This window comes from Danio rerio, chromosome 8 (genome assembly GCF_052040795.2).
Source record: "Danio rerio strain M-AB ecotype USA chromosome 8, GRCz13ab, whole genome shotgun sequence".
Classification (NCBI taxonomy): Eukaryota; Metazoa; Chordata; class Actinopteri; order Cypriniformes; family Danionidae; genus Danio; species Danio rerio.
Window position 1 is genome coordinate 60627677 of NC_141028.1, and position 14034 is coordinate 60641710.

Genomic DNA, 14034 nt, shown 5'->3' on the forward strand with positions numbered 1-14034 from the left:
AGCAAAAAAATAAACTTGCCCTATTAAGAAACAAAATTAGTTATTAATAATTTCTTAGCCACATCTTTTAAATAATGTGTCAAATCAAGCAGACCCTAGTCCTATACATGCAGTTTTTTTTCAACATAACTTAACACACACTCTTTAAAACTTTTTACAAAACAATGTATGCACAACAGACTATATATTTAATATTAAATATATTAAATATTTATTTAATATTAGTTATGAATAGAGTTTTGCTAAAAGTTTTATTGAGATGTATTGTTGGTGATTGGATAGATTGAGTAGCTTTTCATAAACAAAAGAAAATTAAGGCTCATTTTAAGTAATTTAAGACCTACAAAACAATATTTCAGTGAATTGAAGACTTTTGAGGGACGCACGGTGGCTCAGTGGTTAGCACTGTGGCCTCACAGCAAGAAGGTCGGTGGTTTGAGTCCCGACTGGCCCAGTTGGTGTTTCTGTATGGAGTTTGCATGTTCTCCCCGTGTTGGCGTGGGTTTCCTAAGGGTGCTCCGGTTTCCCCCACAGTCCAAACACAGAGTTTTGCAGATTTTTAGCCCATAATTCTGTTTATTTACTTGAGTAAATGTGTGTAAATCTATATTTATTCAGTTTTAAAATTAATTACAGTAATATTATTGACTAATATGAAAATGTTCATTGATTTATGTACAATGCAGTTTGTGCATTATTTTCTGTCTTTTTTAATAGATATGATATAATATACAAGAAACTTGCTTTTTTTTTACCAAAGAAAGTGGATCTAATTGGATTTGCATTGTTAACATTAAATAAAAGTTAAAAATATATTATTTTTTATTTTACATTTTAAGGTTTTAGTTATGACACTGCCAAAATAATTCTGCAGAAATCTACAGATTTTTATCAAAATTTTTAGCAGAAATAGCAAAAAACATCCGCAGATTCCGTCTGGCCCTAGCTATTGACCTTATTCTAAAATGTGGAAGTGCGCCTGTTTTCGCGATTGTCTTAGAACTTCCGATTCAGTCGCCTATGGGAGAAATGACAAGGAATAATAAACGGCAGAAAATGGCCAAACTACTTGCTCAACAAACAAATGTTTGCATGACTATACAGACCAAGTAGCATAATATAATAAGAAAATATTAAATTGCAACGTCAAGCAGCGTAACAAGCAGTTGTTAACGTCAAAAAATGAATGGAAGTGAATGTGACCGGAAGTCGCGAGACAAAAAGATTCAAATGGCAGCGCCCGCTCGTCAGCTGAGAATAAGGTAAACAGGGGAATCGGTGAACTAAACTGGCCGTAGTGAGTGTGTGTGTGAATGAGAGTGTATGGGTGTTTCCCAGTATTAAGTGGTGGCTGGAAGGGCATCCGCTGAGTAAAACATATGCTGGAATAGTTGGCGGTTTATTCCACTGTAATGAGCCCTGATAAATAAGAGACTAAGCCTAAATAAAAAAATAAATGAATGAATGAATGAATGAATGAATGAATGAATGAATGAATGAATGAATGAATGAATGGAGACTTTTGAAGGCCTAAAAATCAAGCTTTTGGAATTTAAGACATCTTAAGACCCTGCAGACACCCTGTATCTGTGCTGACCATCAGTGTTTCCTGAATTCATACCCAAGCATTTTCCACTGATTTGGTTGAACATGTTTCTAATTGAAGAGGAATGGGTAAAAGTATTATTTTAACCCACCCACTTGAGTTTTAAATGACTTATTTTGCTTTTGTTACTTGATGAACCCGACACGTTTGTTTTCATTACTTTTGAGTTTCTGAGAAACAAGCCACAAGCTGATCCATTCAATCCACATTAGTCATTTCTGAGAGAAAAGCCTTTTCCACACCTTTTTCACAGCACACGATTTCACAAATGTTTTTGTTATAAAAAGTATGCAACACTTCAGCCGGTGGATATTTCTGATTTGAAACAAAGGCCAAGCACAGATTACATCGTTTATTGCCAGGCTTACTTCACTGGGGCTGCACATGTGGCCAGCACTGCCCCAGACGGACAGATGTTGTTTTTCAGTGTGTTGTGGAGAGAGAGAGAGAGAGAGAGATCTAAGCCCAACATGGCAGACATGTCTTTGTTCCTATCAAAGCTGAACTAAAGGTGCGTCCCAAATTGCATTCTTATGCACTATACTATGTCATATTCTAGTATAAATATTGTAAGTAACGCATTCACACTGAAATATCCCTCATAAAAGAATAAGCGCACTTTAAATACCCAGATAATGTACTTAATTAACCATTAAAATTAAATGTTTAATGTTTGACACTTCATGCACTCAACGCTCACAAATTTGCTCACGTAGCGGAAGGGGCGGGTAACTCCATTTTTCTGGTCACTCATTTATTATCCAAGTAAAATAAATGGAGTGATGCTTTCACGCCTTAAACAAACAAAAAAGTAAACAATGAAACAAACAAATAAAGAAGTAAATAGATAAAGTAAACTAAGCAAAGTCAATTAACAAACAAATAATAAGTAAATAAGTAAATTAACAAACAAATAAGTAAATAAATTAAGTAAATAAATAATATAAGTAAACAAGTAAATAATTAATAAATAAGTAAATAAACAAATTAATAAGTAAATAAATAAAGTAAATAAAGCAAACAAATCAACAAACAAACAAACAATAATAAGTAATTTCAAAAATAAATAGTAAATAGTAAATAAAAGTAAATTAAGTAAATAAATAATATAAGCAAATAAGTAAATAAGTATAACTATAATATAATAAACAATAATAAAAAATTATTATAATTATTATAATATAATAATAAATAAATAAGTAAATAAACAAATTAATAAGTAAATAAAGTAAAATATGCAAACAAGTAACTAAACAGACAAACAAATAAATTATAAGTAAACTAGTAAATAACAAATAAATAAGCAAACAATGTAAATAAATAAAATAGGATAAGTAAACAAACAAACAAATAAATAAGAAGTAAATAAACAATATAAATAAGGAAATAAAAAATAGGCTAAAAATAAGTAAACAAACAAACAGACAAATAAATAAGTAAACAAACAATTAAATAAAAAAGAAAGTAAAAAAACTATTAAATCAGTAAATAAATAAGCAAACAAGTAAAAAAGTAAACAAGCAAATAAATAAATAATAAGTAAAATGTAAATAAACAAATAAGTAAATAAACAAATAAAAAGTAAATAAATAAATAAATAAGCAAACAAATAAGTAAACAAACAAACACGTAAATAAATAAACAAATAAATAATAATTTATTAAATAAGTGCTGAGCACATATTAATCATGATTAAATAGCGTCCGAAATATGTTTATTTTGACATAATATACGTGTGCAAATTATATTAATTTATTATGTGTATGTAATACACAATGATTTTCACAAAAGAGTTAATCATTTTGTATTATTAACTCTATTTCTTCAGTGTCATTATCATTTTATTAACATGATAAAAAAAAAATAGTGACCAGCACTATCCAATATTTCTGGATTTTGGATGAATTACTCTTTAATCCCTGGACTTTAATGCAAGATATTCCATCCTCACAAGTGCAAAGAAGAAGTCGCAGGATAAGACGTTCAAGATCAAGCTTTCAGACACACCACCTTAGAAGAAGATGAGATTCAGTGTTCAGCCTTGAAGACGAGGGTCTCCATCATTTCACTCAATTAAAAGTGCTGAAAATTCACTTTCTTTAATCAAATAAAGCAGAACGGGACTAAAAATTAGGCTTATATTAACGGTTATTACAATTTTTTTTCTTGCTCACACAACCTGGCGAACTTGAACCGAGAAAGACACTGTAGAGGCAGAGAGACATGTTACATTATGATGGAAAGCCAAGTGTGAAACCAAGTTAACCAATTATTAAATGAAAATCACTTTTATATCACCGCTATATCTATATTCAAACTCTGGCTATGAGATCCTAGTAGTTAAACACTGCTCATGTACAGTCAGATTATTTGTTTATAAGTCAGTCACAATTTATTTTAAGATACAATCCTTGTTTTTAATTAACAGTTTACTAAGACTTTTAGCTCAATAAACTCCTAAACTGCTGCTTATTGATAGTTATTAAGGTAGTAGTTGGCTTTATGTATTGGGATTAGAGATTTAGAATAAGTGAATATGTTCACTTATGAACATACGAATATGTGCTTTATAGCTGCTGATAAACAGTCAACATCTTAATAATAGGCAGGTAATAAACCACTAGTTAATAGTGAGAATCAGGCAAAGCAGGCTCATTATGGACACATATCCCTGTATACATTTCTGGAGAGCGTGAAATACCTCTCAGGAGCTACGTTATTTGCAGTTTTTAGATTTCTAGGTCGCTGTGTACGCTTTTTTTAGATGTCAAAATTCTCTGGTAAGTGTCATTTGCGCCTGCTGTTCTTGCGTAAATGCATTACTGAAAAAAAATTATTCAAAGATGATTCCTTGGATTTACTCAATTTTTATTACGTTAAGGGATTGTAAACAATTTAATTGTGTTATTATTCAATTCAACATTGTTCAATTTAATTTGCTTTTTTAAATTCAACACAAATAAATTGCTTGCAACAGTTCTGCATGCAACACTTTTTCAGTGATGTGGACTGATTTCACAATGTTTTTGGCTCAATTTCTTGACTTTAAACATCTCTGGACTCTTACTGTCTGCAGATTTCATCTAAAATATCTTCATTTGAGTCATGAAGATGGACAAAAGTCTCTGAGGATTAAAATGACATGACGAATATTCACTATTTTGGCTGAACTAACACAACTGAAAGCTAATCATGCACCAATAGAGCTTTTTAACACGTTACCAAAATCTCAAAATCACCCACATCTGAAGGCAACCCAACCACGCATTACACACACAAGTTCTATTATGGCTTGTGTCTCATTTTTGATTAAAAAAATTAAAAATCCACTTTTTTTTGGTGCACAAAAGTGTTCTTGGAGCTTCGTGTGATTACAGTTGAACCACTGAAGACACATGAACTGTTTTGACAATATTTTTGGGGGATTTTAGTATCTCGGGACCCTTGCTGTCTGCAGATGGTGCACAAAAGTGTTCTTGGAGCTTCATAGGATTACACTTGAACCACATGGGGTGCTTTGACATTGTTTTTGGGTTATTTTCTGGACTTTGAACATCTTTAAACCCTTGCGGTCTGCAGATTTCATCTAAACTATCTTCATTTATGTCCTGAAGATGAACGAAGGTCTCAGAGGATTGAAACAACATGGCGAACATCCATTATTTTGGCTGAATGAACACAACTGAAAGCTGACCACACACAAACTGAGCCTTTTAGCTTGTTACCAAAATCTCACCATGCACATCTTAATGCAACCCAACCACGCTTTAAACAAACTTTACTTTAATTTATGTCTTGTCTCATATTTGCTAAAAAAGTCGCCTTTTTAGTGTAGAAATGTGTTCTTGGAGCTTCTTATATTTGAACCACTGAAGACACATGAACTGTTTTGACAATATTTTTGGGGGATTTTAGTATCTCGGGACCCTTGCTGTCTGCAGATGGTGCACAAAAGTGTTCTTGGAGCTTCATAGGATTACACTTGAACCACATGGGGTGCTTTGACATTGTTTTTGGGTTATTTTCTGGACTTTGAACATCTTTAAACCCTTGCGGTCTGCAGATTTCATCTAAACTATCTTCATTTATGTCCTGAAGATGAACGAAGGTCTCAGAGGATTGAAACAACATGGCGAACATCCATTATTTTGGCTGAATGAACACAACTGAAAGCTGACCACACACAAACTGAGCCTTTTAGCTTGTTACCAAAATCTCACCATGCACATCTTAATGCAACCCAACCACGCTTTAAACAAACTTTACTTTAATTTATGTCTTGTCTCATATTTGCTAAAAAAGTCGCCTTTTTAGTGTAGAAATGTGTTCTTGGAGCTTCTTATATTTGAACCACCGAAGACACATGGACTGATTTGGCAATGTTTTTGGGTCATCTTCTCGTCTTTAAACATCTCTGGACTCTTACTATCTGCAGATTTCATCTAAAATATCTTCATTTGAGTCATGAAGATGGACAAAAGTCTCTGAGGATTAAAATGACATGACGAATATTCACTATTTTGGCTGAACTAACACAACTGAAAGCTAATCATGCACCAATAGAGCTTTTTAACACGTTACCAAAATCTCAAAATCACCCACATCTGAAGGCAACCCAACCACGCATTACACACACAAGTTCTATTATGGCTTGTGTCTCATTTTTGATTAAAAAAAAATAAAAATCCACTTTTTTTGGTGCACAAAAGTGTTCTTGGAGCTTCGTGTGATTACAGTTGAACCACTGAAGACACATGAACTGTTTTGACAATATTTTTGGGGGATTTTAGTATCTTGGGACCCTTGCTGTCTGCAGATGGTGCACAAAAGTGTTCTTGGAGCTTCATAGGATTACACTTGAACCACATGGGGTGCTTTGACATTGTTTTTGGGTTATTTTCTGGACTTTGAGCATCTTTAAACCCTTGCGGTCTGCAGATTTCATCTAAACTATCTTCATTTGTGTCATGAAGATGAACGAAGGTCTCAGAGGATTGAAACAACATGGCGAACATCCATTATTTTGGCTGAACTAACACAACTGAAAGCTTTTTAGCACATTACAAAAATCTCACCATGCACATCTTAATGCAACCCAACCACGCTTTAAACACACTCTACTTCAATTTATGTCTAATATTTGCTAAAAAGTCACCTTTTTTAGTGTAGAAATGTGTTCTTGGAGCTTCATATGCTTATATTTGAACCACCAAAGACACATGGACTGATTTGGCAATGTTTTTGGCTCAATTTCTTGACTTTGAGCATCTCTGGACTCTTGCTGTCTGCAGATTTCATCAAAAATATCTTCATTTGTGTCTCAGAAGATAAAAAAAACCAAGTGATAATAATCAAACTACAGAACTTTTATTTTTTTGGCTGAACCAACACAACTGAAAGCTAACCACGCACAAATTGAGCTTTTTAGCACGTTACCAAAACCACACACATCCGAACGCAACCCGACCATGCATTTTACACACGCGCGACTCCGGCGAGAGGTTTACATTCAATTAACAATGTCTGCCAGGAAAGCTGATCTGAGCGCAGATCTAATGCTCTGCTAAGTGAAGCTGAAGCAGGATAAGGCCAACGCTCAGAGTTCGGAGCCCGGCAATCTCCGCGCATCAGCTTCAGACGGATGTGACAATCAGAGGATCCTAACGAGATGATTTTACGCTTGGCCTGCACCGCCCCTCGGCCCTGCGCACACACACTCATGCTCTGTTTACGCTGCGGGCATCGGGTGCCATCTTGGGCACAACTCACATCTATTCCATCTGACTGCTCGCCGCACCACACACTCATGCATATGGACACGAAAATCACGACCAGAACGAGGCCTGCTTTATGGAAACACGATGAGGGGAAACACAATTGATTCATCGAATATTGTAATTGTAGAGCTGTGCAGTAAGACCACGCAGTTCAAGTCAGAATTATTCACCATCCCATGAGTTTCTTTTCCAAATATCGCCCAAATGTTTTATTTCAGCTAGGACAAAAGCAGTTTTTAATTGTTTTAGATCAATTTTAAGGTCAATATCATTAGCCCTTTTTAGCAATATTAGTTTTGGATTGTCTCCAGAACAAACCATTGTTATACAATGACTTGCCTAATAACCCTAACTTTACCCTAATTACCCTAGTGAAGCCTTTACATGCTACTTTAAGCTGAATACTAGTGTCTTGAAGAATATCTAGTCTAATATTATGTCCTTTCTAAACAAAGCTATAACAAAATATATATATATACATAGAACTAGGGCTGCTCGATTATGGGAAAAATTATAATCACGATTATTTTGGTCATAATTGTAATCACGATTATTCAAAACGATTATCAGTTGAAGTCAAAATTATTCATCCTCCTGTGAATTTATTTTTATTTATAAATATTTCCCAAATGATGTTTAACAGAGGTTTTTTTTTCAGTATTTCCTATAAAAACAATTTTCTTCTGGAGAAAGGCTTATTTGTTTTATTTTAGCTAGAATAAAAGCAGGTTTGAATATTTTGAAATCTATTTTAATAGCTTGATATTATTAGCCCCTTTAGGCAATATATATGTTTTATTGTCCGCAGAAGAAACTACTGATATACAATGACTGGTCTATTTACCCTAATTAAGCCTTTGAATGTAACTTTAAGCTGAATACTAGTATCTTGAAAAACATCTAGTAAAATATAATGTGCTGTCATCATAGCAAAGATAAAAGAAATCAGTTATTAGAAAAGAGTTATTAAATCTGTAATGTTTAAACTGCTTTAAGCATCTTCACTGTATTTTTGATTTTATTATTGATTAATGATAAAAACAGTCGGCAGCAGCAGGAATATCGCACGCTGTCACTTTAAGAATAGTGCGGCTCTGATATGGTTTCTCTTTCTCGTGTCTTTTGATTCTCAACTTGTTTGTTTATTACACAAATGAGGGTTAATATGAATAATCACTAAACACCGCGCTCTGACACAAACGTGCATGTATTTGACCATTAAAGCGCTCACATTAAGATCGCGTTGTTAGATGTGCGGCGCGCACGCAAACACACACACGCTACCTGTCCGAGGCTAAGCACGGCGCGCACACACACAACAGCACCTGCTCTTTTGCGCTTTTAAAAATATGAATGATGCGCATCCCGTGCTGCTAATGTTACATTACAGCTCATGCTTTTAGTCATTTTCACGTGGAACTCAGCTTTGCAGAGGCAAAGAGTTTTCACACGTGTATAACTGGAAAGGGGGCGGTACGTGATGGAATAATCGTTTATCTCGATTAATGGCTTTTCATAATCGTTAAAAGTCAAAATCGAAATCGGATTTTCGATTAATTGCACAGCCCTACACAGGACTTTACATTTACACCTGCCAACCCGCCAAATGCGTGTAGATTTCGGCGGTGGCGGGTAAGACAGACACTCCCACTAGCCACTTTGGCTGGTTGAAAATAATTTTCCCAGATAATAATTCTTAAAAGCAGGGTTCGACAATAAGGATGGTCCAATATGCATGCACAGGCGATCGAGAAGCAACACGACTGACAAAAATAATTGCGTTCGCAACTTCGCGCGAGCAAAGCAGGTGAATACTGGATGAGAGGATAATCACTCGCGCTAACAGCTGAGGTGATGCGCGTGACTGTTTATAACGCGTGCGCGCTCCCGTTTCCTTTTGTGAAGCAACTGTGTCTAGAAACACAACTGATGCGATCGATTCTCTTTCAAATAGACTGAACAAAAAGGGAGGAACATGCACCTACAGTCCTGCTCTCAAGAGTTCTAGAGTTGACTTATTGTAAGCAGCGCCAGTTGCTTTCGGTTTTACCATTCTTTGAATAGATCATTTAGGCGTCTATCATTAACCATGCGTGTGTGATCATCCTTTCATTAATACACAGTATGTTTTTACCTACGTTCTTTTGCATTAATATGGTTTAATTATCATTTTTTTACAATAACGTTGCTTTAATGGGAGAATAACTCCCCATTTATGTGTAGTTAACTGGTGACCTTTAGCCAGGACACATGACTGTGCATATGTTTTGTTAAATAAAAAGTTTAGTATTCAGCTATATTTTGCATGTTTTCACACTTTTAAAATTTGTGGCTAAGAAATAATGAACTGTTTATTTATGGTGTGGTCAGAGATAAATTGGTAAATCCTTCATTTTGGGCTCTGAAAATTATAAAACTAATTGTAATATATGAAACCCTGACCCATTAGCTCATGATTATTGAGCGAGCTCATATACGACACACAAAAAGTGAAATGAATGAGGAGGCATGTAGAGATAACGCAAACTCTAAATCAAATAATTTTAGCATGTCAAAGTCATATTTATGCGCATAAAATATATTTTCCCAACAACAAAATTGCGGCTAGTGAAAATGTCGAGTGGCTAGTAATGTTGGAAAACTACTAGCCACAGTGGCTGGTGGTCAAAAAAGTTAATGTTAAGCCCTGTATATATATATATATATATATATATATATATATATATATATATATATATATATATATATATATATATGAAAAGAAAAGTTGGCATTTCTGTGTGGAGTTTGCATGTTCTCCCTGTGTTGGCGTGGGTTTCCTCCAGGTGCTTCGGTTTCCCACACAGTCCAAACTCATGAGCTATAGGGGAATTGGTGAACTAAATTGTCCGTAGTGTATGAGTGTGAATGCAAGACTGTACTGGTGTTTCCCCGTGGTGGGTTGCAGCTGGAAGGGCATCTACTGCATAACCTGGATGAGTTGGTGGTTCATTCCACAGTGGTGACCCCAGATTAATAAAGGGACGAAGCCGAAAATAAAATGAATGAATGAGTAATAAATACAAGGTAAAATACATATAAAATAAAATACTTGTACTGTCTCTCTATTTAAATTCTGCTGCATTGTTTAATTTAAAAAAAAAAAATTAAGTATGATTTACAAAAAAATAAAAAATAAACATATTGTATCTTATCTTCAATAACTGTATCCTAAATAACACAACAACCAATTTCCAAATCTGCTGGGGATAATGTTGTATAGTTGCGGCGCTAATTTCAATTGAGAAATTACCAAAATAAAAACAATTTATAAAGCGCAACAGATGAAGGATTTTATGCAAATTTAAAACATTTGTTCCTTTAAAAGTATCAAATTAACCAAAATAATCAACAACGCAAATATTACAATACATGTGACATAGTAAATACTGCTCCGCTGACGGCTGTCACTCGGAAATTTCCAGTCACATGCACATAGTAAAACTCAAACCAGGTTTATGGAGACATACGTCACTGAGACAACTAGTGATGGGGAGTCAGTGATGTCCCTGAAGCAACTAATCAGATCATGCTTAATTTCATTTTTGATTTTGTTTCAATATTTTTGTGTAGGATGCATTTAAGTGAGCTAATAAACATGTGAGCTAATCACTCTAATTCACTGCTTTTCAGGTCAGTCCGACACGCTATATTTGGTAAGACATAATAAGTACTTCATTTGTTTGTGATGTATTGCCATGATGCATCCTTTTTGTTTTGTGTTTCTAGTTAAAATAATAATAATATATGCTGAACAAAATTAACAGTTATCGTTCATTCATTCTATTTCTTTTCAGCTTAGTCCTTTAATTAATCTGGGATTGCCACAGGGGAATGAACCGCCAACTTCTCCAGCATACGTTTTACGCAGTGGATGCCCTTCCAGCTGCAACCCATCAATGGAAAACATGCAAACACACTCATTCACAGATACACAACGGACAATTTAGCCTACCCAATTCCCCTATAGTGCATGTGTTTGGACTTGTGGAGGAAACCCACACCAACACGGGGAGAACATGCAAACTCCACACAGAAACCAGCCATGAACAGTTATCTTGTTTACTTAAAAGAAAAATAAATGATGAAAGATTTTATTAAAAGACCAAAAGGGTTTTTTTGCATTTCTCATTTTAAAGGCACACCGAGTACACGTCATCAAAGATCTCTCTCTTTTAAATGGAAATGTTCTATAGGATGCTTCACAATATTCTACGCGTGTGTGTATACATGAGATTGGTCAAGTACAAGAGACAAAACTGATGAATAATGATGAATAGTCGAACAAAAACTGAAGATCACAGAGCAAAAATGTGTACATAAATATGTTGAAGTTTTAATTAAAAATTAATAAACAAGGAAAATCAAGAGAAACTTATACATAAACAGTTGAAGTCAAAGTTATTAGCCCCTTTGAATTATTCTCCCCCCCCCCCTGTTTATTTTTTTTCCCCAATTTCTGTTTAACGGAGAGCAGATTTATTCAACACATTTCTAATCATAATAGTTTTAATAACTCATCTCTAATAACTGATTTATTTTATCTTTGCCATGATGACAGTAAATAATATTAGACTAGATATTCTTCAAGACACTTCTATACAGCTTAAAGTGACATTTAAAGACTTAGCTAGGTTAATTAGGTTAGGCAGGTTAAGGTAATTAGGCAAGTTATTGTATAAAGATAGTTTCTTCTGTAGACTATTGAAAAAATAGCTTAAAGGGGGCTAATAATATTGTCCTTAAATGTGTTTTAAAAAATTAAAAACTGCTTTCATTCTAGCCGAAGTTAAACAAATAAGATCTTCTCCAGAAGAAAAAATATTATCAGACATACTGTGAACATTTCCTTACTCTGGTAAACATCATTTGGGAAATATTTAAAAAAGAAAAGAAAATTCAAAGGGGGGTGAATAATTCTGACTTCAACTATAATTTATTTGAAATTAAGCAAGAACAATTGCAATAACTCACGCGAGTTTAAATGCATTATCTGTATATTCCTAAATATGTTTGGTGACTAAAACCTCAATTCTACAGGAGATATTTAAATTGAAGACAATCAGACTAATGTAGAATAAAACTGAGGACCAGTGTTTTGTTTTAGTTTATGTTTTGTATTTTTTCCCTTTCTTATCATTTTTTTGTTTTATTTTTATGCTTATTATTCATTTTTATTAATTGTATCTCTCTATTATTATTTTACTTCTGTGAGTATAGGGTGTATGCCGAGCTAGTGTTGTTCCCATACTGATACACTTCCGGTGACCTGTTATTGTGAGTTTTTTTCCATTTTATACGGTTCCTTTTACAGCATCGATGTTGTAATGTAATTAAAATACACTCAGCTAAATAGACTTTGGCATTCATTTAGTTGCTCAAGCGTAAAACGAGACAAAAATCCGTTTGCTCGCACGCGCCCGTCAGAATCTGCAGGCTAGCGCAGAAGCTCCATTGAATATACTGGGGTAAAGTAAATGCTCATATTATAAAGACATGGCGGGAAAAAATGTAATGTAATGCAGTGCTTCTTGTATGATCAGAGACCCACTTTATCACTCAGCCAGTGGAGATCGCTCATTTTTAAAGAAAACAGACCTTAAATGCGCCGGTTTTTGCATTGGCATACTGTTCACCGGAAGCACCTAACCCAGGTTACTGGCAAACTAAAAGTCCTGTTAGCATGCTTCGGCATATACCCTATTGTTTGTATTTTGTATCTTGCATAGTCAGATGTTATGTACAATTGAAGTCAGAATTATTTGCCCCCCCTGAATTTTTTTTTCGTTTTTAAATATTTCGCAATTGATGTTTAACAGAGCAAAGAGATTTTTACAGTATGTCTGATAATATTTTTCCTTCTGGAGAAAGTCTTTCGTGTTTTATTTCTACTAGAATAAAAGCAGTTTTTAATTTTTTTAAACACCATTTTAAGGTCAATATTATTAGCCTCTTTAAGCTATATATTTTTTCTTGATAGTCTACAGAACAAACCATCATTATACAATAACTTGCCTATTTACCCTAACCTGCCTAGTTAACCTAATTATCCTATTTAAGCCTTTAAATGTCACTTTAAGCTGTATAGAAGTGTCTTGAAGAATATCTAGTCTAATATTATTTACTGTCATCATGCCAAGGATAAAATAAATCAGTTATTAGAGATGAGTTATTAAAACTATTATGATTACAAATGTGCTGAAGAAATATGCTCTCGGTTAAACAGAAATTGGGGAAAAAATAAACAGGGGGTCTAATAATTCTGACTTCAACTGTATATTTGTTGGACCAAATTTGTAAGTCTCTGTGTTTTAATGGTTAAAAAAACAATAAAGAAAACTATAATGTATAATATTAGGACTTGAGCTGTGCATTGATGGATTTGCTCTTCAATGTTTAGACTTCTAACAGTGATATTTAAACCACACTAAACTGAACTTGAGTGCACCGACACGGTTTCAATTCACTAGCACTTCTATGATAAGCTGCTTTGACAATCCACATTGTAAAAGCGCTACAAAAATAAACATGCAATGAATTGAATATAATACATATCGTCTATATTTACTGAGAAATGGCTAAAAATATTCCTTTTGAAAAGGAGGTTCTCAT

General features: G+C 34.0%; 1 protein-coding gene across 3 annotated transcripts in view; it reads right to left on the reverse strand.

The window, feature by feature from the left end:
- nr6a1a (nuclear receptor subfamily 6, group A, member 1a) overlaps positions 1-14034 on the reverse strand; it is a 199122-nt gene that overhangs the window by 137964 nt on the left and 47124 nt on the right.